Source organism: Balaenoptera physalus, assembly GCF_965194825.1.
Source record: "Balaenoptera physalus genome assembly, chromosome: 14".
NCBI lineage: Eukaryota > Metazoa > Chordata > Mammalia > Artiodactyla > Balaenopteridae > Balaenoptera > Balaenoptera physalus.
This window is the reverse complement of record NC_138893.1, coordinates 79,612,098-79,639,943: the sequence shown is the minus strand read 5'-3', so window position 1 is coordinate 79,639,943 and position 27,846 is coordinate 79,612,098. Positions and strand designations below refer to the sequence as shown.

General features: G+C 45.6%; 1 long non-coding RNA gene across 1 annotated transcript; it reads right to left on the bottom strand.

Moving 5' to 3' along the window:
- Positions 1–129: 129 nt before the first annotated feature.
- LOC309643216 lies at positions 130–27,760 on the bottom strand. Its single transcript, XR_014253625.1, has 6 exons — positions 26,965–27,760; positions 25,252–25,404; positions 24,668–24,840; positions 15,959–16,114; positions 15,417–15,530; positions 130–5,684 (listed from the first exon to the last, which is right to left on the bottom strand). It is a non-coding gene; the product is annotated as an uncharacterized lncRNA (long non-coding RNA).
- Positions 27,761–27,846: the final 86 nt, after the last annotated feature.

Genomic DNA, 27,846 nt, shown 5'->3' with positions numbered 1-27,846 from the left:
TTACTTGCTCCGCGGCATGTGGGATCTTCCTGGACCAGGGCTCGAACCCGTGTCGCTGCATTGGCAGGCGGATTCTTAACCACTGCGCCACCAGGGAAGTCCCATGCCCTAAGATTTTAAAACAAGAAATCTGAGAGAGGCTCATACTTAGTGATAAAGCTTGCCCAGAGTACCAGGTGAGGGCAAAATTCTGAGTGAGATCAGAGATTCAAAGCATTTAAGAACCTTAGAAAGGAGCCCACCTGCTCCTGGTGCCCATCGGCACACTCAGGAACTCCCTAACGGAGCACCTCCATCTTTCTGGTCTAGACCAGAGACTCCAGTCAGAGAGGCCCAGTGTCTCTGGGGTTACTACAACCCCAGTCAAAGAGAAAACTATGACTGTTCCCCTTTCCTGAGTGCTAAGTACACACCAGGAACTATACTGAAGGCTTCTCCTGCAGTCCCCAATTCCTCTCCACTACGCCTATGGGCAGTGAGTACTACGATCAGCTCTGTGTTACAGATGAGGGACCTAAGGCCCCTCCTAGCCCTCCTAGCTGTGTTTGTCTGCCATCTTGCAGGAGAGAGAATCTCTAGGGTCAGAGAGTGGCTGAGAAGCCTCAGAAGAGCTTTTGACAGTGCATCAAAACCACCCCTGCCAGAATGTAAATTGGTATAGCCACTATGAAAAACAGTATAGAGGGTCCTCAAAAAACTGAAAATAGAGTTGCCCTATGATCCTGCAATCCCACTCCTGGGCATATATCCAGACAAAAGTATAATTCAAAAAGATACATGCACCCCTATGTTCATAGCAGCACTATTTACAATAGCCAACACAGTAGCCTACACTGTTGGTGGGAATGTAAGTTGGTGCAGCCACTATGGAAAACAGTATGGACGTTCCTCAGAAAAATAAAAATAGAGTTGCCATATGATCCAGCAATCCCACTCCTGGGCATATACTCAGACAAAACTATAATTCAAAAAGATACATGCACCCCTATATTCATAGCAGTACTATTTACAATAGCCAAGACATGGAAACAACCTAAATGTCCATTGACAGATGAATGGATAAAGAAGATGTAGTACATATATACAATGGAATGTTACTCAGCCATAAAAAAGAATGAAATGATGCCATTTGCAGCAACATGGGTAGACCTAGAGATTATCATACTAAGTGAAGTAAGTCAGAAAGAGAAAGACAAATACCATCACTCATATATGGAACCTAAAATACAATACAGATGAACATATCTATGAAACAGAAACAGACTCACAGACATAGAGAACAGACTTGTGGTTGCCAAGGGGAGGGAAGGATTGGGAGTTTGGGATTAGCAGATGCAAACTATTATATATAGGATGGATAAACAACAAGGTCCTACTGTATAGAACAGGGAACTATATTCAATATCCTGTGATAGGGACTTCCCTGGTAGCGCAGTGGTTAAGAATCCACCTGCCAATGCAAGGGACACGGGTTCGAACCCTGCTCCAGGAAGATTCCACATGCCGCAGAGCAACTAAGCCCGTGCGCCACAACTACTGAAGCCAGTGCACCCAGAGCCCATGCTCTGCAACAAGAGAAGCCACCGCAATGAGAGGCCCACTCACTGCAATGAAGAGTAGCCCCCTCTCACCGCAACTAGAGAAAGCCAGCGCGCAGCAACAAAGACCCAACGCAGCCAAAAATAATTTGTTAAAAAACAAAGAACAAAAAATAAAAATCCTGTGATAAACCATAATGGAGAATAACATGAAAAAGAATATATGTAACTGAATCACTTTGCTGTACAGAGGAAATTAAACACAACATAATCAACTATACTGCAATAAAATTATTTTTAAAAAAACTACCCTGCCTTCAGAGGAATGAAATCCAGCTGCTGCAGAATAAGCTAGAAATCAACAGCTGTCCTGTCTGCAGACACATGTAAATCAGATGCAAATGGATCCATGGCCCGGTAAGACTCTTGGAGGTGGTGAGAATGAACCCATGCCAGAAACAGCATGTCAGAAGGGATGGAACACTGGCCTTCAGTTTCCAGCTGGGAACCACCAGCTCTGTGCAGTTTTACTGGAGTTGTTCCTTGGTGGGAAAGCCCTCAGTAGGGGGCCTTGTTTAGGCAGGCATAGTCACACAAGGCGTTCCTGCACTGGTGGCAACAGGTCACGGCACAGGTAGCTGCCTAAGTGCAAGGCCATGGAGACCTCTGAGAGACTGAGTATACAAATGGACAATGGCCAAACCATATATAAAAATAGAACTCTGACCCACAATCTGAAGCAACCAGTTTAGAAAACCAGCCAATCTGTCTGCAGAAACTAAACAACAACCCCTGTAGCAATGAGCCTCAAACAGCCAGGACTTAATAACTGACAGCTTCCCTAATTCTGCATCTAGTTACAACTTAGGACCAACTGGAGCAAGTCAAATATGCCCCCCTAACCAATCACGTAGGATGTCTACTTCTAGTTAATCCACCCCATGCCAACAGCCTCCAATCAGAGCATACCTGAAGTCTTCCCCTTTTTCCACTATAAAATTTTACCCCTTCTCTACACACCAAAAGCAAGCAATGGTGGCCGACTCACTTGTTACATCAAACTCAGCGTAGATAGCATTTACTTATTCTCATTTAGAGTTATCTTCATGTGTTTCCACAACTCCTAATTATTGAATTGCTTTGTGACTCAGTTTTCTTACTTGTAAAAATAGGATACTAATTTGGGGCATGAATCTTTTGGGAGGAAACTGCCTTGGATAGTGGGGGAGCCTACTGATAAGGCCCCCACTCCCTGGGTCACCTCTCATCTCAATTCAGCAGCCACATAACCCACTCCCCTCTTGTTCCGTGCCTGTGTGTGCGCATCAACAGGTCCAGTTCCTTCATTGTTCTTAAGGGAAGAACCCGAAGCCCAGGTGGGAAAAGTGCCTACTCACCCAAAGTCCTCTCCTCTGGAGGTCTCTGAGAAACCAGTCTCGGTCTTCAGTTTCTCCCCTCTGACTTCCAGACTCCAACAGCAAGCACGTGAGCCCGTTCAGGAACCCCACAGGTGTCAGCTTATACCTATGGTGAAACTGAAGCTGGCTAAAGAGGGCAAAAAGCCACCCAGCAGTGAGTTACCAGGAGCCAGAAGCTTCCCAACTAGGGAAGGCCAGTCGTGGCCTGTACACAGAGCTCTGCCCTCTGCAGGGAGTTTTTCCTCCTAGGTTTCAGGGTGCCCCACCCAGCCTCTCCGAGCCTGTTTTATTCCGGGAGGCCAGCTGGCCCCAGATGAATTCCTTCTTTCCTGAGGTTGGCTCCACCCAAGGCTAGCCCCACCTTCTCACCGCAAGACAAAAGCCAGAAAAACACAATAGTAATAGTTACCATTCTTTTTGGCACGGTGCCATGTATGGACTGTATTAATCCTCAGGACAACCCTCTGAAGTGTGTACCACAAATGGGGAAACTGAGTCATGGAGCAGTCAAATGATGTGCCCAAGGTCTCACAAGTAGCAAGTAGGAGAACAGCAACGAGGGCCCAGGTCTGGAGGTAAACTCTGCACCACCTTGCTGTACTGCCTCTGAATGTTTTCAGATGGACACAGATGCCAACAGAAGAATCTTTGGGGTGTTCCAAAGTTGGGAGCAAGATTCATTTACATTTCAGAGAAATGCTGGCTTCTCTCTTGTTTATTAATTTTGGCTCCATAAACATGTTAACCCAAGAGAAATACCAGGAGGACAGAAAGGAAGACCCTGTCCACCTCAGGTCTAGCACTTTTCTGGGAATGGGAAGGCTGCCCTGCGAATCACCCCACCAATCACTTCAGGGCCTCCCAAACGGGGAAACACATCTTACATTCAAAAGAGAGAAGAATGTACATTTCACTAGCCAATACATGTGACACCAGAGAAGTGAGTTTGACATCCAGTTTCCTGGGACCCCACCCAGAACCTGCAAGACCAGGCCCTCCAGGGCAGAGGTGCTGAATTTTTAACCCCACCCCAGCTGAATCTCGTCTGTAGTCTGGTAAACAGTGAACCCAGACCCGGGACTCTCTGAAGTCCCTTCCTAGGGGTAGTCGACGCCACTTGTGTTACCCGCTGACTAGCATGCCGGCCCCAGCCAACACCCCCTGAGCACCTCGCTGCTGTGCTGGGCGGGCAGAGAGCCTGCAGAGCTGCAGGCAAGCCCCTCTGGCCCTCGGATAGTCACCCCCCTCAGCTCCAGCGCTGCCACTTCTATCAGAACCCAGACCCCGAAGGCACAGGACCAAATGAGGCCACGCTGTTGGAGATTTGTCTGTATCCCTGAAAAGTCTCCAAGCTGCGGGGAGCAAAGAAGCCGGGTTTGCTCATCTTTATTGGTTAACTCCCTCCTGTCACCCCTCCCTCCTGCTGACACTTTGGAGACTTTAGTAATTGTCAACTGAATGAATAAATTAATGACAGAGGGAGACAGACGTGTTAACAGCTAACAGTAATTCAAGCAGAATGGAGTAAGTGCTAAATGGTGGTGGAATGAGTCATTATTGCTGACGGGGAGGGAAGGAAGAGGGGGAAAGGCATTCATCCTCTCTCCCCTGCACTGTCAAAACAGAGTCTTAACTCTTCCTCCCTTCCTGTCTCTCCCGCATTCAGAAGACAGCAGAACACGCATTGTGTACAGTTTTAATAATTCCAAAGCAAACACCCGCATCGTCACCCCCTCTCCAGCTCCCCAGGGTAATTATGAAATAGAACTTTGCCAGAAGCCCAGGAGCCTCCTGTGTTCCCCGCCATCACCCCCCCACCGCACCGCGTCTTCCCCTCCTCCAACCTCTGTCCCGAATCTGGTGTGAACCAGTTTCTTGCTTTTCTTTATAGTTGAGCCACGAATGCATATACCACTGGACAACACATTGTCTAGAGTTACCTGGTTTTGAGTTTTCTACACCTGCACATTTTCTTCTGTGGCGTGCTCCTTTTGTGCAACATGATTTTTTGGAGTTTTGCCTATGCTGATGCTTGCGGTGGTAGTTCATTCCTTCTCACTGCTCTGTGGTCCATTCTATTGTATAAACAACCTCCCTCCCCATTTACTTGGCTATTCTCGTGTTGATGGTCAGTAGGATTGTGTCCAGTCTTTGGTGATATTAACAACGCTGCTGTATGTAACTCCTACAGTATTATGGCATGCGTGCGCAAATCTCTTTAATATATTTAAGAGGAATTGCTGAGTCATGGGGTATGTGATTTTTAACGTTACCAGGTGATGCCTGTTTTCTGAAATGGTTGCACCTAAGTCTAGGCATTCCCACCTGGAGCTCATTCCACTCGGTGGGCCAGGGTAGTCTCTTTAAAACAGATCTGTGACTCCAACTGAACTTCCCTGGCTTCATCAGGCTGAGAGTTTGGGGGAAGCTGAAGGCAAAAAATGGTTCAGAGGCCACCGAAGGGAATAAACCCAAGGTTTATTGGCTACTATGACACTTACGATTATGCTTTGCTGTGAGTGACAGAAACCCCAAAATAACAGTGGATTAAACAGGATAGAAGTACATTCCTCTCCCACATAAATGAAGACCCCTAGTCAGCTACCCAGGCTGGTGTAGTGCTCCACGGTGTAGGTTCCTTCCATTGTGTTTCACTCTCCTCTGCACAGGGCTTGAGCTGCTTAGACTCCCAGACGGCTGCTTGAGTTCCAGCCATTACATCTAGATTCTAGCCAACAAAAAGGAGGAAAGAAAAAGAAAGTTTCACCCCTTTGCTTTGAATACACTTTCAGAAATTCACACAGGATTCCACTTCCTCTTATTTCCCAGTGGCCAGACTTAAATCTCATAGACACAATTAACTGCAAGTGATACTAGGAAATATAGTCTTTATCCTTGGTGCCCATATGCCCAGCTGAAAGCTGTGGGTTCCATCATTAAGGAAGAAGAGAGAATGGGTTTGTAGGACAATGAACAATCTCTGCCATAGATTGGCCTTGCTCAGAAGAGCACTTCTAAGCAGATCTGCCCAATTCCCTCGCCACACAAACATACACACACGGACATAACCCCCAACACAAAATATTGGAGAGTAAAATACATATTTAACAAGGCCACTTTCTTAAATATTGCAAGTTATACTATCTGTTCACTTAGGAAACTGTAATGCCCACATGGTCAGTTTCAAAGTAAGTTTTTGTCTCTAGTTATAATTTTGCCATTCTCCTCTCTGGGTCCTCTCCTCCTGATTTTTTGAGTCTAGAGCTTTTCTCCCAGACTTCTCCTAATTAACTGGTACTTAAAGCCCCTTGATACGTAAACAGTGCGTTGAAACCCAGATGGGATGGCCTAGAAGCCCACACATCCAGCCTAGGTAAATAAGGTAAATATATAAACTTAACTGCAAGCAAATCCATTTTTAACATCCCAGAAATTCTCTGCCTCAAAAGTCTTCCAAGGCTTCTAATGGATAGAAAAATATGACCAAACTTTTGGCTCTTCCCAGACCCTTCATAATCTGACCCTGACCTACCTTTTTAGCGTTAACTTACAACCATTGTCCAACATGGGCCAAAATATAATAATGGCAATAATGATGATAATAACAATAAAAACAGTGATACTGGAGGTTACCATTAAATGAGTGTGCATTATGTGCCAGTTACCGTTAGTCTATTGACATACATTCTCTCATTTAATCCTCACTGCACCCTTACCGTGTTGGTATTTTTGCCTTTTTACACATGAGGAAACTGAGGCTCAAAGGGAATTTCCCCAAAGTCCTAAAACTGATGTGATAACCAGAATTCTCTGGTCTGGTCAAACCCAGTATTTGAGAATGCAGCTCAAATGTCCTTTCCTCCGTAACCCACCCCTCTCCACCCCAAGCAAAATGAAATGCTGCTTCCTGTGTGCTTCCCTATAATACGTTCAATATTGTTTACAGCACTTTCTACCAAGTATTCAACAAATGGTCTCTGGGCGCCTGTTACGTGCCAGGTGTTATATTGTGTGGCTGTGCTCCTGTCCCTCTACCCAGCTAGATCTGGGTATGTTAGTGGAGGAATTGTGTCTCTTTTCTAAAATAAAAAATTAAAATTATTATTATTTTAATTGTGCTTAAAACGTTCATAACAAAAATTATCATCTTAGTCATTTTTAAGTATACAGTTCCGTAGTGTTAAGTATATTCACATTGGTGTGCAATCAATCTCCAGAACTCTTTTCATCTTGCGAAACTGAAACTGCACCCATTAAAGAACAGCTTCCCAATCCCCTCTTCCCTCAGCCCCTGGCAACCACCATTCTACGTTCTGTCTCTGTGAATTTGACTACTCCAGGTACACTACATCATATAGGTGGAATCATACAATATTTGTCCCTTTGTAATTGGCTTATTTCACTTAGTGTAATGTCCTCATGGTTCATCCATGGTGTAGCATGTGACAGGATTGCCTTCCTTTATACAGCTGGATAATATTCTGCTGTATGTATTTACCACATTTTGTTTATCCCGTCATCTGTCGATGGACACTTGGGTTGTTTCCACCTCTTGGTTATTGTGAATAATGTTGCTTTGAACATGGCGGTACAAATATCTCTTTGAGATCCTGCTTTCAATTCTTTTGGGCGTATACCCAGAAGCAGGATTGCTGGATCATAGGGTAATTCTCCGTGTAATATTTTGAGGAACCCTGATACTGTTTTCCACAGTGGTTGCATCATTTTCCATTCCCACCAACAGTGAACGAGGGTTCCCACATTTCCACATCCTTGCCAACACGTGCTATTTTCTGGGTTTTTCTTTTTATAATTTTTAATTGAAGTAGAATGACTCTTGAACAACACAGGGTTAATCCTTGTGTAATTTATAGTCAGCCCTCCATACCCCAGGTTCCTCTGCATCCTCGGATTCAACCAACCATGGACCGTGTAGTAACTATAGTATTTACTATTGAAAATTTTTGCATATAAGTGGACCTGCGCCGTTCAAACCCACATTGTTCAAGGGTCAATTGTACAGTTGACATTTTTTTAAACGGGAGCCATTCTAATGGGTGTGATATGGTTTCTTTTTTAAATTCTTGCTAAATGAGCACAGACTCTGGCATATCAGAGTGTTTGTGGAGTGAATGAATGAGTGACTTCACCACAAACTAATGGGGTCGTCTTGGCTACCAAGGTTTGTTTGATGAAGAAATAGTCTCCAGTATACTGGTGTCTTGATGAAGGTCAAGAACCTGAATTTGAATTGACTTCGAGACACGTGAACTCTCTACAGAACACTCCCTGGGGCTTTCCTCTGAGCCCCAAGGAGATGGTTCCTGCCTACCAAGCCCCAAAGGCCCACCCTTGGTCCCCTTGGTGGGCAGCTCCTTGAGGGTGGGGGAGATGCAGCCCCTCCGTAGGGTCACCTCTACAACCTGGCTCCACTCTGCATAAAGCAAACAAATCCAGGAGAAAGAAGCTCCCCGGCATGCAGCATGCAAAATCCAAGGACCCCCAAGCCCATCCCCATCCCGCCCCCTCCCCTGCTCTGGGGGTGGAGGAAGGGAGCAGGAGCCCAGCCAACTTTCCCCTCCCACCCTCAGTGCTCAGTGGGGCAGGGAGAGTCACATTTCAGCAACACTCCCAGGCCGACTGCAAGGCTGAAGCAAGCGGCCACACTGCCTTGTGAGAGCTCTCCGGATGCCTGCAGGCTTATGCTGGGCTGAGTCACTTCCTCACCTTAATTCTCCCCTAATACCTTCCCTTTCTCTGCAGGTTCACTCCCGGCACCACCGTCTGGGTGAGGAATGTCTGGGGAAGCTGCACAGGTGGGTCAGCTGAGCTGTCTGCCTAGATACTGCAAACATGACCATGACTGGGGACAGAGGATGTGGGGGGCGGGAGTGGGGCGCAAAAGCAAAGCCAGGTTTGTCTGCTGGCTCTGAGGAACACCCTAATCCCTTCAGCCAGTTTGATCTCTGCAAGTCTGAGCACAAAGTTGTCACCTCCAGGCAGGATTCCTGAGGGGCCTGAGCAGGGGCCGGTGGAGGAAGGAGGAGAGGATGAAGAGGAGCAGAGGAAAGGGTGGGGACATGGCTGCTTTGCGTTCCAGGGACCTCCATCCCGTGCTACCTGCCCTGGAGAACACGGCTGCCTCCTGGAAGGTCAAGTTCAAAGGTCATCTTCTGTGTGCCAGTTTCCTGGATGAGTCTACAGAGGTCACAATATTAGCCAGAGCCTGCCTGTTTCTGGAAGTACAGCTGTTCCTTTTACCTGTATGTACTCTTTCCTTCCCTGTCTACAACTAAAGTTTTCTTTTAGGATCCCGGATTCTTCGTCTGTATCTCTTTACCATTGCTTCCTGTGTCTGCCTGCCTCAGCTTGTACATCCTAAGATAGAAATCAGGGCACAGTTTTAATTTTTATTAAAGTTATTCATTCACATAGCTCAAAGAGTCAAACAGTGGTGTAAAATTTATGAAAAAGCTCTCTCCCTCATCAGAGCTCTCCCCCTTCAATTTTTATGGCTCATTCTTTTGGCATCTGCCATAATTTCCTAAATAATATTGTTTTATTACTACTTCACGATTTTTCAGTTTCAGGGACTATTTATTATCGTCTTCCCCACTCCAACAACCCACTCACCCTCCTGGCCCCCATCCTCCCAATATAACCATATAATAATTTGGTTAGAGCAACAGTCGGTGTTTACATTATTACCACCAGGTAAACACTATTCCCATGTGTTTACACTATAAGCTATGGGATGTACTATGATTTCTTCTCATGCATAAATTTTTATTTTCCCTGGAGTTAATAATCATCCTCCCTCACCCCAATTCACTTAGTATTCTTTGTACTCAATGCCAAACTCTTCCAGTTGTTGAAATCTCCCCTCAATACCTTTAGATGATGTTCTACCAATTTCATTTTCTTGAAGCAATCTTTCCTGGAGCTTCCTGACCTAATTGGATTTAGGCTGGGTGCCCTCTAGGCCTGTTGTGTTTAATCTAGCAATCTCTCCTCACCAACATCCTGGGGCATTCTCTACACCTCTCTCCTGAGTCAGATTCCTCTTTCCTGTTGTCAGCCTTTTGCTTGGTTTACAAACTTATTTTGGTGAAACACATCCTCCAGTAGCCTGTAAAGTACATGAAAAAAATTTTTTGATCAAAGATCATTTAAGTGACAGAAACTTTTTTCTTTTTTTTAACTTTCAAACTTGATTGATAGTTTGGTTGGATATAAAATTTTAAGTTGTGGGTAATTTTCTTTTTCTTTTTTTTTCTTTTGGCCTTGCCACTCAGCATGTGGGATCCTAGTTCCCCGACCAGGGATCAAACCTGTGCCCCCTGCAGTAGAAGCGCAGAGTTTCAACCAATGGATCGCCAGGGAAGTCCCAAGTTGTGGGTAATATTCCTGCAGAATTTTGAAAGCATTGCTTAAGTGTCCTCTCACTTCCTCTGCTTGTGTTGAGACATTCAAGCCATTTTAATTCCTGACCTAGTCCCTCTCCCTTTGGTGAGATCTCTTTGTCTTCCGTGTTCTGAATTATAATGATTTGTCTTGATATGGGTCGTTTATTTTCATCCATTATGTCAGGTGCTCAATGGGCCCTTTTAATTTGGAAGTGCATGTCCCTCAGCTTTGGGAAAGTTTCTTCAAGTATTTATTTGATCATTTCCTCCACTCCATTTTCTCTGTTTTCTGTTTTTGTTTTCTCCTAGAACTTGGTTTTTTCATTTATGAAACAGCGAGAGCGACACCAACCTCAGACGACCACTGTAAGAGTTAACAGACAGAGCATTTAACGGGTTCAGCAGGGTGCTTCCTACATGGCAAAGCTCAAGAAAATGGTGACCACTGACCATTATTTTTATGGACATGAAGATGCTTTGTATCCTGCTAAGTACTTGGTGGGCATCACCTGTTGGACAGCCCAGCATCTAAATCCCCCCTTCCTCCATTGAGTGAAGGCCTCTCCTTGCTACCCCTGTCCCCTGGTCCCTGGTGGCTGTCATGACCAACTGCATGCTCCTGCACGCCCTCCTTATTTTGGCAGCAGGGACTAAGGCAGCACCAGACCCACTGGCACAGTGCCTCGGATCCTAATCAGACCCAACTGGCTCTCTGCTGCCATTCGCCCTTGGGCTTTGCCCATTTTCTCATTGTGGGTTTCCAGCCTTCGTGATGATTCTGTGAGCTGCCTGATATGTTTCCAAAAACAAAACAAAACAAAACTTTTCCACGTCATTAGCAGGATTTGGTTTCTATTTCTTGTTACCAGGAACTCTGCTGAATAAACCTGATGCCAAAGGCAAAGCAAGTTATCAAAACAAGGGTAATGAAGTTTGAAACACCAATGGCACTAGGAAACAAAGTGGTCCCACCTGCTCTCCTGGTTAATCTCATGTGTTAAGAACAGGCAACTTGTGAAAAGTGAAAACGAACGGTCAACAAAAAGTTGAGCCTCAGGAGAAGACAAAGAACTCCGGATTAAAATAGGTATTATTTTCTCCTGTCCTACTAGCAAATGCACCTACATACAGGGGTGTGTGTGTGCGTGTGTGTGTGTGTGTGTGTGTGTGTGTGTGTGTGTAATTAAAGTGTAATAGGGACTTCCCTGGTGGTGCAGTGGATAAGAATCCGCCTGCCAATGCAGAAGACACGGGTTCAATCCCTGGTCCGGGAAGATCCCACATGCCGCGGAGAAACTAAGCCCGTGCACCACAACTACTGAAGCCCGCGCACCTACAGCCCATGCTCTGAGACAAGAGAAGCCACCACAATGAGAAGCCCGTGCACTGCAATGTGGAGTAGCCCCTGCTCGCTGCAACTAGAGAAAGCCCACGCGCAGCAACGAAGACCCAATGCAGCCAAAAATAAACAAAATTAAATCTTTAAAAAAAACCCCAAAAACAAAACAAAAATAAAAGTGTAATAGCGGCTGTGGGCAGGGGAGCAAAGTGTCCCACCCACGTCACAGACAGTGCTAGCCCGCCAGTCCCAAGGGAGTCTAAACAAGGGTCGTGACCTCACCAGTGGAGAAACACTTTAAAGATCACTTCCCACTGCCTTGAACAGTTTTGCTATAGGACAAGATGGGGAACAGTAATCACTACCATGTGCATGGATTTGTTGGGAAGTACGACTTGGCTATGCCTTTAAAAAAATTGTGATAAAATATACATAACATAAATTTACCATTTTAACCATCTTTAAGGGTACGGTTCAGTGGCATTCCGTACATTGACGTTGTTGTGCAGCCGATCTCCAGAACCCTTTCAATCTTGCAAAACTGAAACTCTGCATCCATTAGACAATAATTCCTCATTTCCCCCTCCCCTCAAGCCCTGACTACCATAATTGTACTTTCTGTCTCTATGAATTTGACTGCTCTAGGTACATCCTATAAGCAGAAATCATACAGTATTTGTCTTATTGCGACTGGCTTATTTCACTTAGTATAATGTTCTCAACGTTCATCCCTGTTGAGGCATATGTCAGAATTTCCTTTCTCTTTTTTTTTTCTCCAGTTTTATTGATTTAATGGACACACAGCACTGTATAAGATTAAGGTGTACAGAATAATGATTTGACTTACATACATGATGAAATGATTTCCTCTATAAGTTTAGTAAACGTCCATCATCTCATATAGACACAAAATTAAAGAAATAGAAATTATTTTCCTTGTGATGAGAACTCAGGATTTACTCTTAACAACTTCCATATATAACATACAGCAGTGTTAATTATCTTTATCATGTTGTACATGACATCCCTAGTACTTAGTTATCTTATAACTGGAAGTTTGTAACTTTTGACCACCTTTATCCAATTCTCTTTCCCCCCACCCTCTGCCTCTGATAACCACAAGTCTGATCTCTTTCTCTATGAGTTTGTTGGTTTGTTCTTGAAGCATAATTGACCTACAACACTATGTTAGTTCTTGGTATACAATATAGTGATTCCATATTTCGATGCATTTCAAAATAATCACCATGATGTCTAGTTGTCCTCTGTCACTATACAAAGTTATAACATTGTTATCGACTATATTCCCTACACTGTACACTTCATACCCATGACTCATTTATTTTGTAACTGGAAATTTGTACCTCTTCACTTCCCTCACCTTTTTCTCTCCTCCCCCAACCCCCCTCTCCTCTGGCAACCACCTATTTGTTTTCTGTATCTATGACTCCATTTCTGTTTTGTTACATTTGTTCATTTGTTTCTGTTTTTATTTTTTTAATATTTATTTATTTATTTAGCTGCACCTGGTCTTAGTTGCAGCATGTGGGACCTTCGTTGCAGCTTGCCGGATCTTTAGTTGCGGCATTCGGGAACTAGTTCCCTGACCGGGGATCAAACTCGGGCCCCCTGCTTTGGGAGCACCGAGTCTTAACCACTGGACCACCAAGGAAGTCCCTGTTTTTAGTTTCCACATATAAGTGAAATCATACAGTATCTGTCTTTCTTTGACTTATTTCACTTAGCATAATACCCTCTGGGTCCATCTATGTTGTTGCAAATGGCAAGATTTCGTTCTTTTTATGGATGAGCAGTATTCCATTGTATCTGATATACCACATCTTTATCCATTCATCCATCAGTGGGCACTTGGGTTCCTTCCACCTTTTGGCTATTGTGAATAAAGCTGCTATGAATGTGATCATACAAATATCTGTTAATTCATAGCCTGGGTGTCAACTCAGGTCATCTTCCTTTGAGACTTCAATAAAATCAACTTGAGGTACACCTACAGCCCTCCACCCCAAAAGAAAAAAGAATGGACGCCTTCCTTGATGTTGTCACGGTACCTAGGAGCCCCCTCCTGCCTTCCAGAGACCACAATGACGCTATTTTTGGAGTGCGAGGTGATGTACTAGGTGCTAGGTGCTTCACAGCTCTTACCTCTTTTTAGTACTGACGGCAGCCCCACGAGGTGGACGAGGACCACTTCTGACCCATTTGGGCCTTTTTACAAATTAGGTCTAGATGCTCATTCTTCCTGGCAGATCCATAGCTCGGCAAGCAGAGCAGGATCTAGATGGAAGTGTCCACTTGGGTCTTCGGCATGGCCCCCTTGTGCGAACCACAGCCAATTATATATACAACACAACTATATATGAGGGCCCTGAGGCAGGTACAGTGGGTAACTGGGTAACCTGGGTTTATGGATGAGGAAAGTGAAGCATGGAGGTGAAGGAGTTTGCCTGAGGTCATAGGGAGCCAAGGCAAGCTTAGAGCAGAATGAGGCCTGCTTTAAAATGTAGACTTTATTTAGGTATGATGAGGCCAGAAGATCAGGAGACGATTGTCATTGAAAAGATAGTATATGTACAGCATGGTGACTATTCTTCATAACACTGCATTGCATACTTAAAAGTTGCTAAGAGGGAATTCCCTGGTGGTCCAGTGGTTAGGACTCCACGATTCCATTGCTGGGGGTTCAGGTTTGATCCCTGGTCAGGGAATTAAGATCTCACAAGCTGCGTGGCGTGGCCAAAAAGAAAAAAAGTTGCTAAGGGAGTAGACCTTAAGAGTCCTCATCATGAGAAAAAAAATTTTTTTGGTAACTATGTATGGTGACAGATGTTAACCAGACTTATTGTGGTGATCATTTTGCATACACAGTCATCCCTCGATATTTCCTGGGGATTGGTTCCAGGACCCCTGAGGATACCTAAATCCACGGATGCTCAAGTCCCTTATATAAAATGGCATAGCATTTGCATATAACCTACACATATCCTCCCGTATACTTTATTTTTTATTTATTTATTTTTAAAATTTATTTATTTTTTTGGGCTGCGTTGCGTCTTCGTTGCTGTGCGCGGGCTTTCTCTAGTTGTGGTGAGCGGGGGCTACTCTTCGTTGCCGTGCACAGACTTCTCATTGTGGTGGCTTCTCTTGTTGCGGAGCGTGGGCTCTAGGCGGGCAGGCTTCAGTAGTTGTGGCATGTAGCTCAGTAGTTGTGGCTCGCGGGCTCTAGAGCGCAGGCTCAGGAGTTATGGTGCATGGGCTTAGTTGCTCCTCGGCATGTGGGATCTTCCGGGACCGGGGCTCGAACCTGTGTCCCCTGCATTGGCAGGCGGATTCTTAACCACTGGGCCATCAGGGAAGCCCCTACCGTATACTTTAAATCATCTGTAGATTACTTATAATACCTAATACAATGTAAATGTCATGTAAATAGTCGTAAATACAATGTAAATGCAATGTAAATAATTGCTGGTGCAGCAAATTCAAGTTCTGCTCTTTGGACCTTTCTGGAATTGTTTTGTGTGTGAATATTTTTGATCCACGGTTGGTTGAATCCATGGTTGCTGAACCCTTGGATACAGAGGGCAGACTGCATACAAGTATTGAATCATTATGTTGTACACCTGAAACTAATATAATGTTACACGTCAGTTAAACCTCAATTAAAAAAAAAAGAAAGAAAAGATAGTATATTACTCACAGTTCCCAAGAGGAGGGGGCACACCATGCAGGGTCACGCCAGGAAGCACCAGAGTCAGTCAGTCAGGAGGCAGGAGGGGAGAGGGAACATGGGCAAGAGCCTTTATTGTGGTTTCTGCAGGAAACACAGGTGAGACAAGTATGCAGCCATAGGACTGACTAGTTTGAATAATTTCAGTGGGCTCTGGGGCATAGGGCTGCCCCTAGTTGTCTGATACCTGGTTCTGGGATGACTAGGACAGGGAAATAGTCACCTAGAGTGTGAGAGTTTGTAAGGTCTTGATAAAGAGGATGGTTGGTGTATGGGCTCTGTCTGAATTGACTAGTTTGCATATAGAAGTTGTACTCACTGGAGAGCCCTTTACTATCTTTCGGAATTGGCTACTCCTGAGAAGCACAGTCTCTTCAGGGTCAGCATAGGCCCCAAGATGTCAAAGCATCAGAATAAGAAGAGATGCTTCCTACAAGGCTGATGCCCAGGTTCTTAATCACTTTGCCTTCCCTCCTTAATACCTTCTCTCATTGATGGCTTGGAAATTTTACCTTTTTTTCCTTTTGGCTGTGGAACTCTTTCTCCAAATGAAATCTTGAGGCTGTCCAGTTTATTAAAGACTGCTACTCTGATGCTGACAGATGGTAATTAGACTTATTGTGATCATTTCATAATGTATAAAAATATCGAATCATTAGGTTGTACACCTGAAACAAATACATTGTAAGTCAATTATATTTCAATTAAAAAAGAATGCCGCTGTGGCTGGTGGGCAGGGGTAGGAGGGCACAATATGAAGCCCCCGGTAGTTTGCACCTGCTCATTTCGGAGGCAGCCTAGAGGCCCTGCTGGCCCCTCTTATACAGAGCAGAAGGGGTGAGAGGAGGCTGGCCAGGAGGCAGGTCCTAGAGTGGCCACTAAGGCTGTGTGACCTTGGGGTAGTAATTTCCCTCTCACATTCATTCATTCATTCATTCATTCATTCATTTATTTATTATTTAGTTGTGCCACACAGCTTGCCGGATCTTAGTTCCCCGACCAGGGATTGAACCCGGGGCCATGGCAGTGAAAGTGCCGAGTCCTAACCACTGGACTGCCAGGGAAGTCCATCTCACTCCCTTTTTTAAAACAGCTTTATTGAGATATCATTCACACACCTTACAATTTACCCATTTAAAGTATACAATTAAGTGGCTTTTAGAATATTTAGAGTCGTGCATCTATCACCACAATCGATTTTAGAACATTTTCATCACCCCATAAAGAAACCTCATACCCATTAGCAGTCACCATCCAACCTTCCTATCCCCCCAGCCCTAGGCAACCACTGATTTCCTTTCTGTCTTTATAGATTTCCCTATTCTGGACATTTCATATAAATAGGATCACTTAATATGTGGTCGTGTGTGATCCTTTGTGAGAGGTTTCTTTCACGTAGTGTAATGTGTTTGAGGATCATCCACGTTGTACCATGTGTCAGTACTTCATTCCTTTTTGTGGCAGAATACTACTCCACTATGAGTATGGCACATTTTGTTTATCTGTTCATCCACTGATGGACATCTGGGTTCTTCCCACTTTTTGTCTATTACAGATAATGCTGCCATGAACATTCATGTACAAGTTTTTGTGTTAAAATATTCTTGAATTCTCTTGGGGATATACTTAGGCATGGAATTGCTGAGTCATGTGGTAAACCTATGTTTAACCTTTTGAGCAACTACCAGACTTGTTTTCCAAAGTGGCTTGTTATGGACTGAATGTTTGCCTGACCCACACAATGCATATGTCGAAGCCTTAACATATTAGAAGGTGGAGCCTTTGGGACATAATTAGGTTTAGATGAGGTCATGAGGGTGGTGCCCCCATGATGGGATTAGTGTCCTTTTAAGAAGAGGAATAGATACCAGAGCTTCCTCTCTCTACCATGTGAGGACTCAGCAAGAAGGTGGTTGTCTGCAAATCAGCATGACGACCCTTATGAGGAACTGAATATGCTAGCACCTTGATCTAGGACTTACCAGTGTCCAGAACTGTGAGAAATGAATGTCTGTTGCCTAAGCCATACAGCCTGTGGGTTTTTGTTGTAGCAGCTCAAGCTAAGACACAGCTGAACCATTTTACAGCTGTGTATGAAGTTTCCAATTTCCCCAGCAGCAGTGTATGAAGGTTCCAATTTCTCAGCTTCACAAACACTTGTTACCCTTCGTCTTTTTGACTGTAGTCATCTTAATGGGTGTGCGGAGGGATCTCACAGTTTGGGTTTGCATTTCCCTGGTGGCTCGCCTTCCCTCTCATGAGCCACACCCTCCTCCTTTGCTAAGACAGGATCTAGAGGTTCTTCAAAAGTCCTTCTGGGGATTTCCCTGGCGGTTCAGTGGTTAAGACACTGTGCTTCCACGGTAGGGGGTGTGGGTTCAATCCCTGGTCGGGGAACTAAGATCCCCCATGCTGTGCAGCACAGCCAAAAAAAAGTAAATAAATTTAAAAAAAATTTAAAAAACCCAAGTCCTTCTGGCTTGACATTCTGAGTTCTTTATGTGTTTCCTTTAGAACCCTGAAGATCCACTGCTGTGGGTGGGATTAGAGAGTGGGGTGAGGGAGAGGAAAAGGAAGAGACAGGCTGTGATAAGAGCGCTTAGAAATCCTTCTAAAGAGCCATGGTCACAGGATGCCAGAGGTAGCAGCACGTTTGCCTTCATCCAGTCCAAAGTGCCAAGCTATTTTATAGGTGAGGAAAGTGAGGTCCAGAGGGGTGACAGTTACCCAAAGGTGCTCAGCATGTCAGTGGCAGATCAGAGAATCCAGACTTGCTTAGGGGTGCTGGAGAGCCCTGGGTTTGATTCCCACTGATCTACGTGACTGTGGGCCACTTTCTGAAGCACAGTTTCCCCATCTGTGTAATGGGGGTAATACCTACTTTATGGAGTTGTTTTGAGGATATAATATATTTAACATAGTAAATGCTCTGTAAATAACTTATTTAATTTTGGAATTTTTTTTTTAAAGTAAGTTTCCTTAACATCCATCACCTTACATCATTGCAATTTTTTTTCTTGTGATGAGAACTTTTATTTTTTTTTGAGATTAACTTTATTATACAACATTACCAAACTGTTATTATTATTTTTTGTTAATTAATTAATTAATTTTTGGCTGCGTGGGGTCTTTGTTGCTGCGCGCAGGCTTTCTCTCTAGTTGCGGCGAGCGGGGGCTACTCTTCGTTGCGGAGCACGGGCTTCTCACTGCAGTGGCTTCTTTTTGTTGTGGAGCATGGGCTCTAGGCGCACGGGCTCAGTAATTGTGGCTCGTGGGCTCTAGAGTGCAGGCTCAGTAGTTGTGGTGCACGGGCTTAATTGCTCTGCGGCATGTGGGATCTTCCAGGACGAGGGCTTGAACCCCTGTCCCCTGAATTGGCAGGCGGATTCTTAACCAGTGCGCCACCAGGGAAGTCCCTAATTTTGGAATATTTAATATCTACATACCTATAATAAAAGAAATTCAAACAGTATACAAAAGAACATACAGTGAAAAATCTCTCTCCTCCACCCCCTTCTTGGGAGCCACCACTTTTACTAGTTTCCTGTCTTTTCTTTCAGATATATTCTGTGCATACAATAGAAGTTATTTACCACACGGGTCCCTTAGAGTCGGTGGAGATCATTAACTTGCTGCCTTTTTAAGCTGGTCTTTCCCACCCTGGCCCTTCACCCCCCCTTCTCCTGCCAGCACACAGAACTGTGGGGCTCCCTTATTTGTCCAGCTCCCCTTTCCCAAGCCCCATCCACCTGGTAATGATTTCCTAGAGAGTCTCCCAGGGGTCTCCATGGGGACGTTTCCTGCTCCAATCTCCATGGCAACTCTTCAGGTTGCCATGGTGACACTTAAGTGATTATTTGGAGACCCTTAAATAAATCACCCACGGTGGTATATGCTAGAAGCATTTGGCTCCGGCTCTTATGTTTGGGGCCAGGCTTGGGGCCCAGGCCTGCAAGCAGAAATGGGAGGAGGGGAGGAGGCGGTGGTCCGGGCCCCTCGCCCTTGGTTCTAGCGCTACGAGGGGGCCTCCCTCAGCAAAGGTGGACTTGAGCCTTTGGGAAGTGGTGCAAGGACAAGCAGCAGTCAGGCTCCTGCAGTCCCTGAATAGATCCTGCAGCAAGCAGGAGATGCTTAACGGGACTGGGGGCTCAGGACGAGAGGCAGCTGCGAGGAAGCTGGAAAGTGACGGAGCAGGGATTCAAGTCCACGCCTGCTGGGCTCCAAGGCCCTCACTCCCTGACTCTACTGAGAGGGAATTTCAGATTGGATCCACCCCACTTATTCAAAGAATATTTTTAGGGAATTCCCTGGCGGTCCAGTGGTTAGGATTCTGTACTTCCACTACTGGGGGCACAGGTTCTATCCCTGGTTGGGGAACTAAGATCCCACATGCTGAGCGGCACGGCCAAAAAACAACAACAACAATAAAAAACCACAATATTTTTAAAGCACCTACTACATGCCAGGTACTGTGCTAAGCATTGAGGTTACAGCAGCGAATAAAACAAACAAAAATACCTGTCCTTCTGGAGCTTACATTCTACTGGGGGAGATATAATTAGCAAAATAATTAACTCTGTAGGCTAAACGGTGGTTTAAGCGCAGGGTTAGGGAAGGGGGCTAGAGAGTGCCAGGATAAGCGGTGGCATGCACCGCCACAAGGGCTGGGGCTCCTGGGGCCCAGTTCTTGGGACAGCGGTCTTGGGACAATTCGCCCAAGGGACTAAGAGTGAGGTGTGAGAAGAACTGGCGAAGGCTGGAGGCTCCATCAGTTGTGACTGGCTCCTTCCATGTGTTCTGGCAGCACAGTTAACAGTTGAGTCTTCCAGTTTCCTGGATTCCTCAGAAGATGCATTAAAGCAGACAGGCATGGATGAGGGTTTAATGTCCATTTTACAGACTGGGGAACTGAGACCAAAAGGAGGAAGCAGCGTGCCTAAGGCAGTGCTGCTAATGGCAGGCAGAGTGAGGACTACAGCTTGAGTCTTGGATAGTCCAGGAGTATTTCTGCTGGACCAATGGATTTATCAGCAAACCTGCAAATTCGTACCTACCCTGAGTACTGTTTTACAGAAAACTGAAAAAACCGCTTGTCTTGAGCGCCTGGGAGACTGGTGGAGTCTATCTGGGGAGTCCGGTTTATTTTATTTCTAATGTCAACCTCAAGTGCTATGTGATGGCCCGTTCTTCAGCGGTGGTGCAGACGGAAGGGCGCAGTGGCGTGATTCTTCTCACTCCTGGCTTCCCCTCAAGGAAATGGAGAAGTTTGGAAGCACAGGTCCAAGGCACACAGTGTACAGAGTGCATACCAAGTGTTACTCTGTGCCAACAAGCTTCCTAAGTAGGCGGTGAGACGAGTCCTTCTGCACTAGCCTCTCTCTGACTTCTCTGAGTGTAGATTATCCACCTTTAAATAGGCCTTGGGAACAATTCCCTGGCGGTCCAGTCGTTAGGACTCTGTGCTTTCAATGCTGAGGGCACGGGTTCAATTCCTGGTCGGGGAACTAAGATCCCATAAGCTGTGTGGTGCGGCCAAAAAAAAAAAAAAAAAAATAGGCCTTGGGTTTGGGGCCAGGTTCAGAGGCAACAGAAAATGATTTCAGGCCAGTTTAAGCCTCAAGAGGTATTCACTGCAAGTTCCTCGGGCAGTGAGTAGAGGAGCCGAGTGGGCAGCTTCAGGAGGGACAGGAGGCCGTGGGCACTCTCTGGGGCCTGGCCTCAGCTCAGACCCCAGGTCACAGCTCCTGGAGATGATGTGGCTGGTCTCCCACTGGCGGCCCTTGGGGGGCCAGGCTCCCTCCTTCCACAGGCCTTCCTGCGCACTGGCCCCTCTGCCTGGGAACGCTCATACCCTTGCTCTGCTCATCCTTCAGGAATCAGCTTTGTCACTGCTCACAGAGGCCTCCTCTTCCTTCTCCATCACTGCAGCTGTCTCCTTGATTCTTAGCGCGGTTTGTAATTGTCCATTTGTTTACTGTCTTGTCCAGACTGCTTTTCAATCTGAATACAGTATCCCCTAACCACATGTGGGCTCTGAGAACTTGAAACTTGAGATGTGCTGTTAAGAGTAAAACATACACTGGATTTTGAAAACTTAGTATGAAGAGTGTAAAATACCTCATTCATAATTTTTATATCGATTGCATGTTGAAATATTGTGGATATGTTGAATTATGTAGATTATTAAAATTAAGTTCACAATTTAAAAAATGTGGATACTAGAAAATTTTAACTTACATATGTGGCTTCTAGTATATTTCTGTTGGATAGTGATGTGACTACATTAATTCCATAAGGAAAGGAGCCATGGAAGTGTTCACCACTTAATACCCTGCACCTGGTACTGGGGCCAGGACATAGTAGGCGAGCAATAAACAGTGTTATTTATTGAATGAACGCTTGACCGTTACATTTTCCATCAGTCTAGAGACATCTTGAACAGTCTACTAAGGAATGTGATCTAATTTAAATGTCAGATTTTTTTTTTTTTAATATTTATTTATTTGGTTGCCTTGGTTCTTAGTTGCAGCACACGGGATCTTTGTTGCCACGTGCAGGATCTTTAGTTGCGGCATGTGAACTCTTAGTTGCGGCATGTGGGACTAGTTCCCTGACCAAGGATCTGAACCTAGGCCCCCTGCTACTGGACCACCAGGGAAGTCCCTTAAATGTCAGATTATTAAACAACAACAAAAACTCAGGCATAAAATTTGCAAGAAAGGGAAAAGAAAGGGGAGAGTGAAGGGCCGGCAGGGGGGTGGGGGGGCTGTCTCAGTCCCTTTTGAAGAGGAAGAGGTTCCATGGTTGCACCCCCCAGCAACATTCCAGTTCTGAGGGGTTTAGGGAAATTTCCCAACTTTTGTCAAGCAAAAAAAAAAAAAAAAACAAAAAGTCCTGATACTCCACAGGCAGACACAATTGTTGCCCACTTCTGCTCCTCTCCATGCTTTTTGCTAACAGAAGCCCCTACATGGCCACCCAAAACCCAAAGACCATCTTCCAGCCTCCTTGGGAACTGGGTTTGGCTAGTTCCAGCTGAGGGGATGTAAACAGAAATGCCAAGTTAACTTCTGGGAACTTTCCTTCAAGGGAAGTGCTACGCTTCTTCCCCCTTTTCTTCTGGCTCTAACGCCTGGTGCTCAAGCAGCCACCTTGGACCATGAGGAATGAGGGCTGGGCCGTATCCTAGGGCTGGTGGAAGGGGAGGTTGGGAGGGGCCTGGGTCCCCCACAGCTTTGTGAAACTGCTATATCAATCCTGGAATGCCCTCTGTGGTCTTTTTATGTCAGAAAAGAAAATCCTAGGTATTTAAGGCAGTGTTAACTTTTTTTTTTTGGCCGCGCCTTGCGGCATGTGGGATCTCAGTTCCCTGACCAAGGATGGAACCCGCACGCCCTGCAGTGGAAATGCAGAGTCTTAACCACCGGACTGCCAGGGAAGTCCCAAGCCTGTGTTAACTTAGATTTCTTGTCAACTTATCCTGATAACGATGTCCTCCTCCCTGAATATCTGGTGCCTACTTGATTTATGTTTATATAACTGGAAGGGATCACTCAGCTATTTTCAGGACAGGACACTCATCACTTTCCAGAACAAAGTCTGCTCCGAGATGACTTGATTCCTTTACCATCAGATATTGATTTAAAAAAAAAAAAAAAAAAGGCAATACCTAAGTACTTAAGTACCTAAGTACAACATTAGAAAGGAATGGAAAGTAAGTCACCTCATGCCTCTACCCTTCAGTCTTCCAGTTTCTATCCCCAGAGGTGGCCATTATTACCAATTTCTTAATATATTCTTTGCTGATGATTTTTCAATGGCAACCTCTCTTTTTAAGAGAGGGACACCCTGTTATACAATACACCTATGTAAATAAATATGTCAATATCCACATCTCTGTATAAAAAGTCTGAGTTATTTTGGTCTTACTACCCACAACCCTTCAAATGAGATCCCATTTACTTCATGGCCTAAATGAAAATGTTCAAGCCCTCAGCCACATGACTGCTAAATGTCTGTTCCCTTCCCTCGCCTTCTTTGTCCCTCGTGTGAAATACTTCCTAGGAACTGACTGAGCAGAGAGTGAGCCAGGAGTTATGTCTAGGGAGACCCTATTTCCAAGGCCGCAAAAGACAGCTCCATCTGAGTGAATTAAAAAGGGTCAGAGGACTGGGTTTTACTTGTGAATTCGCAAATCATATTTTTCAGTAAAAATAGTGATAGTCACCATAATTGCAAACATACTTAATGAGCATGTACTCTGTGCCAGGCACTGTACTAAGACCTTATATGCATAATCATGTTGAAACTCACAATGACCCTATAAGTTAGGTACCAATAAATGGCATTCCTATCTTATAAATGAGTGAGGCAAAGAGGTTAAGTCATTAGCTCAAGGCCACCAGGTAAAAAGGGGAAATTTTGATTTGAATTCCGACGGTCTGAACCCAGGCTCTTAACCACAAGATGACCCTGACGACCTGATCAGATGGTAAATCCCATGCATGCAGGGACTTTCTCTGAGGGCTCAGGACAGCACCTGGCACAGAACGAAAGTGTAATATCCGCTTATTAACTTTATGTTGGTGGTGGGATAAGGATAGCTGCATCCTTTCCCAGTTAACTACAGGCTCGTGTCCTCTGCTCAGGGAACACCCTCCAGAATCCAGGCCCAAGGGAAGGTCAAATGGGGCATGGAGGGCCTATATAAAAGGGTTGGAACCTGGGGGCTGTGCTGGCTCAGAGGGACCATTCTCTGCCCTGGTGAGGCCTGATGTACTGAGCCTGCCCAAAGGAGCCAGGCCCTCAATTCTGCATTTTTTTTTTTTAAATTGGAGTATAGTTGCTTTACACTGTTGTGTCAGCTTCTGCTGTACAGCAAAGTGAATCAGCCATATATATATATCTCCTCTTTTTTGTATTTCCTTCCCATTTAGGTCACCACAGAGCACCGAGGAGAGTTCCCTGTGCTATACAGTAGATTCTCATTAGTTATCTATTTTAGAGTTCCCTGTGTTATACAGTAGATTCTCATTAGTTATCTATTTTATACGTAGTTATCGATAGTGTATATAGTTATCAATAGTGTATATATGTCAATCCCAATCTCCCAATTCATCCCACACCCCCTTCTCTACATCTGTTTCTGCTTTGCAAATAAGATCTTTACCATTTTTCTAGATTCCACATATATGCATTAATATACGATAATTTTCTCTTACTTCACTCTGTATGACAGTCTCTAGGTCCATCCACGTCTCTGCAAATTGCACAATTTCATTCATTTTTATGGCTGAGTAATATTCTGTTGTGTATAGGCACCCCATTTTCTTTATCCATTCATCTGTTGATGGACATTTAGGTTGTTTCCATGTCCTGGCTATTGTAAATAGTGCTGCAATGGACATTGGGGAGCATATATCATTTTGAACTATGGTTTTCTCTAGATATATGTCCACTAGTGGGGTTGCTAGGTCATACGGAATTTTGCAGCTTTAACCCTACCCTGTGCTGGACACATTTTTATCAAGTTTGCTCCACCCCTTTCTGCTGAAGAATTCTTTTTAGATGCATTAGTATCAGATTTACCTGTTTTGTCTACTGCTGTACTTTTAGTACCTATGACAAGACTCTGGACATAGCAGGCCTTTACTAGTCGAATGAATGAAAGAACAGTTAAGCTAGACACCTGATCCTGGCCAGGTGGCATCTCCAGGGCACGGGTGTGGGGGTCACTTTGCTGCGTCCCACTGGGTTTGAACTAGCTACACTGGGGTGGGGGGAGCGCTGGGTGCTCACTGCTTACCTCTAGAGGTGGGCTTGTGGCGGGAATATTATCTTGGGAGTTACAGCTCACATGTATCCCAATCACCCTGTTTCACAACCCACAGGGATGAACTGCTACACTTTTTTGTATAACAAGTTTTCTTCTTTTGAGTTTTGGTAGAAAAAGAGAGTTCTGCCAAGAGACAACAAAAATTCAAGAAAAATCATCATTCCACATAGTGTCAGGTTCAATCAGACATGAATCAATGTGAATACAAATGGATAAACCCTGAAATAGAAACACAGCGCTGTAATTTATTTAACTCTGACACAGACTCTGAAAGACTCCAGAATGTCTCTTCCGCCCCCAAAGTCCTGAACAAAGTGGGGAGAACTGGGGGGGTAGGGGGTGGGGACCGTAACTGAGTCAGTCGCTCTTTTGAGCCCCTGGTACGAAGGATGGAAAAAGGGTCAAGAACTGGACGGATCACCAGTCAGAAACATGTGTCTGCTAATGGATGAGACGGAATTTAAATGTGTTTTTCTTATTTCTTCCAAACAGGCCACAATAAAATCCTAACCTTCTATTGAGCTCACTCTTGAGAATACACTGCTATCTGGTGTTTGAGTTCGGTGCTTGCACAAAGCCCGAGGCCAGGGCAGGGCGGATGATCACATTAGGGAGAATTTTAACTCCCACCCCTGGGACGCACAGTGGGGAACCTGGAGTAGGGTTTACTGGCCAGCGCTGCCTATGGGCCCAGCAGGGCTGGCAGCACCAGGAGGAGGGTATCTCACTCCTCACTGGGGGTGTGCCCCTTCCTGGAACCGCGTGCTGCTCTGAACCCGAGCCCGGGCCTGCAGCCACTGCAATTACAGGTCTCACGCAGGGAGTCAGGGAGTGCTCGCCGAGGCAGGAGGAGGCTCCTGGCGGTGCTGCCTTTATTTTTTTATTTAAAAACATTTTTTTGGCCACCCACAATGGGTGGCATGCGGGATCTTAGTTCCCCGACCAGGGATGGAACCCGTGCCCCCTGCAATGGAAAGCACAGAGTCCTAACTACTGGACTGCCAGGGAAGTCCCAGTGCCGCCTTTATTACTCACAGCAGCACATGGATGCCACGGTCCCTCCCCCCCACTTCACGTATGTGTCACACAGAGCAAGGTGGGCGCTGGTGTTCCCTCCCGCCACCCAATTCCACCCTCCCTGGCCCTTGCCTGGATTCCAGCAGTCCTGGATCTGATCAGCTGTGGCTTACTTCCCAGGAAGCCAGCCGTGTGGCTCTGTGGCTCTTGGCAGGTTGGGTGAGAGAAGCAGAATCCGTGGTGAGGCTTCATGGGGCAACCCTGAGTGAGCGTGTTAATGCACTCAACACTTTGTCTTCAACCAGGCCACCTTAGTTCAGAGATGTGGGGGGGCCTGAATGTGAAAAATGGCCTTTTTTCACATCACTGGCACCCTAAGAGAAATCTGTAGGTTAACCTCATGGGCGTGGGGATCAAACTAATTTTAACAGAATTTAAGCCTGAGCATTGACGAAAAGTCACTCAGGTCAGGAATTCCTAACTCAAAATCACGTCAGCATGGGAGGGAAAGCACTCATCCCAAACACAGACCCAAGAACCAAGGGTTACGCTAAGTGCCTTAGTGGCACTAACTCAGAACCTGGGGAGTCAACTAGGGAATGACCAAAGAAGGTAAGTACATTATACTGCTTGAATTCTCTGACTCTCCCCTACTTTTTCTTTTACCACATCCATCTCTTTAATCATCCAAACCATCTTCTTGCTCAACAGATGCCCATCTCTTTGGTTTGTGTTGTTTCTTCCAGGGGCTTGATACACTGAGATGAACAGGCTGTCATTTCAGAAGTAGACCTTCCTTCTCAAGTGCACGGAGCCAGAAAGCAGGGTCAAAGCCCCAGTTTTCACTATCGTCTCACTTCCAACCAAGCAGCCTTGGTTTTCCAAGGCCTCATGGGAGGGAAGGAAGAGCCAGAGCGATAAACTTGGCTCTGGGCAGGGAAGGAAGGAGGACAGGATCCATGGAGCGTTCTCCAGAGGGAGTAGATCTGCAGCTGCCGCAGTTCCTTCTCCGTGGCCCTGGGCCAATCCCCAGGAGCAAATTCAGCACAAAGAACCACCGTCTCCAGAAGCAAACCCCTGTGCTCTCTGGAAGACAAGCTACACACATTTCTTTCCTATGTCGCACAAAACCCCCTCATAAGCCTTGAAAAACCCACCAGTCATGGTGCAGTCACTGGCAGAAGCCCAAGCAGGCAGTTAAACACAGGTTTTCCTGGGATGCCCTGTTGGTTCTCTCCTCATAGCCCGACGTGTGCTTTCTATTGTCACAGATCTCCTCTTTGAGGAGCCTGCTGTGCCACCTGGGGCACGTCCCCAACCCTAGCTGGCACCCACCCCTGTGCAGGCCTTCGCCCTTCCTGTCTGGGTGACCGCTTCAGCCCTGAGAGCTGGTGTCTGCTTGCACCCTCCGGGAGAACCCTCTCCCGCCACTCCCCTGGGACACCTTCTAGGCCCCTGGCTCTGCAACCCTAGCTGGCACCCACCCCTGTGCAGGCCTTCGCCCTTCCTGTCTGGGTGACCGCTTCAGCCCCGAGAGCTGGTGTCTGC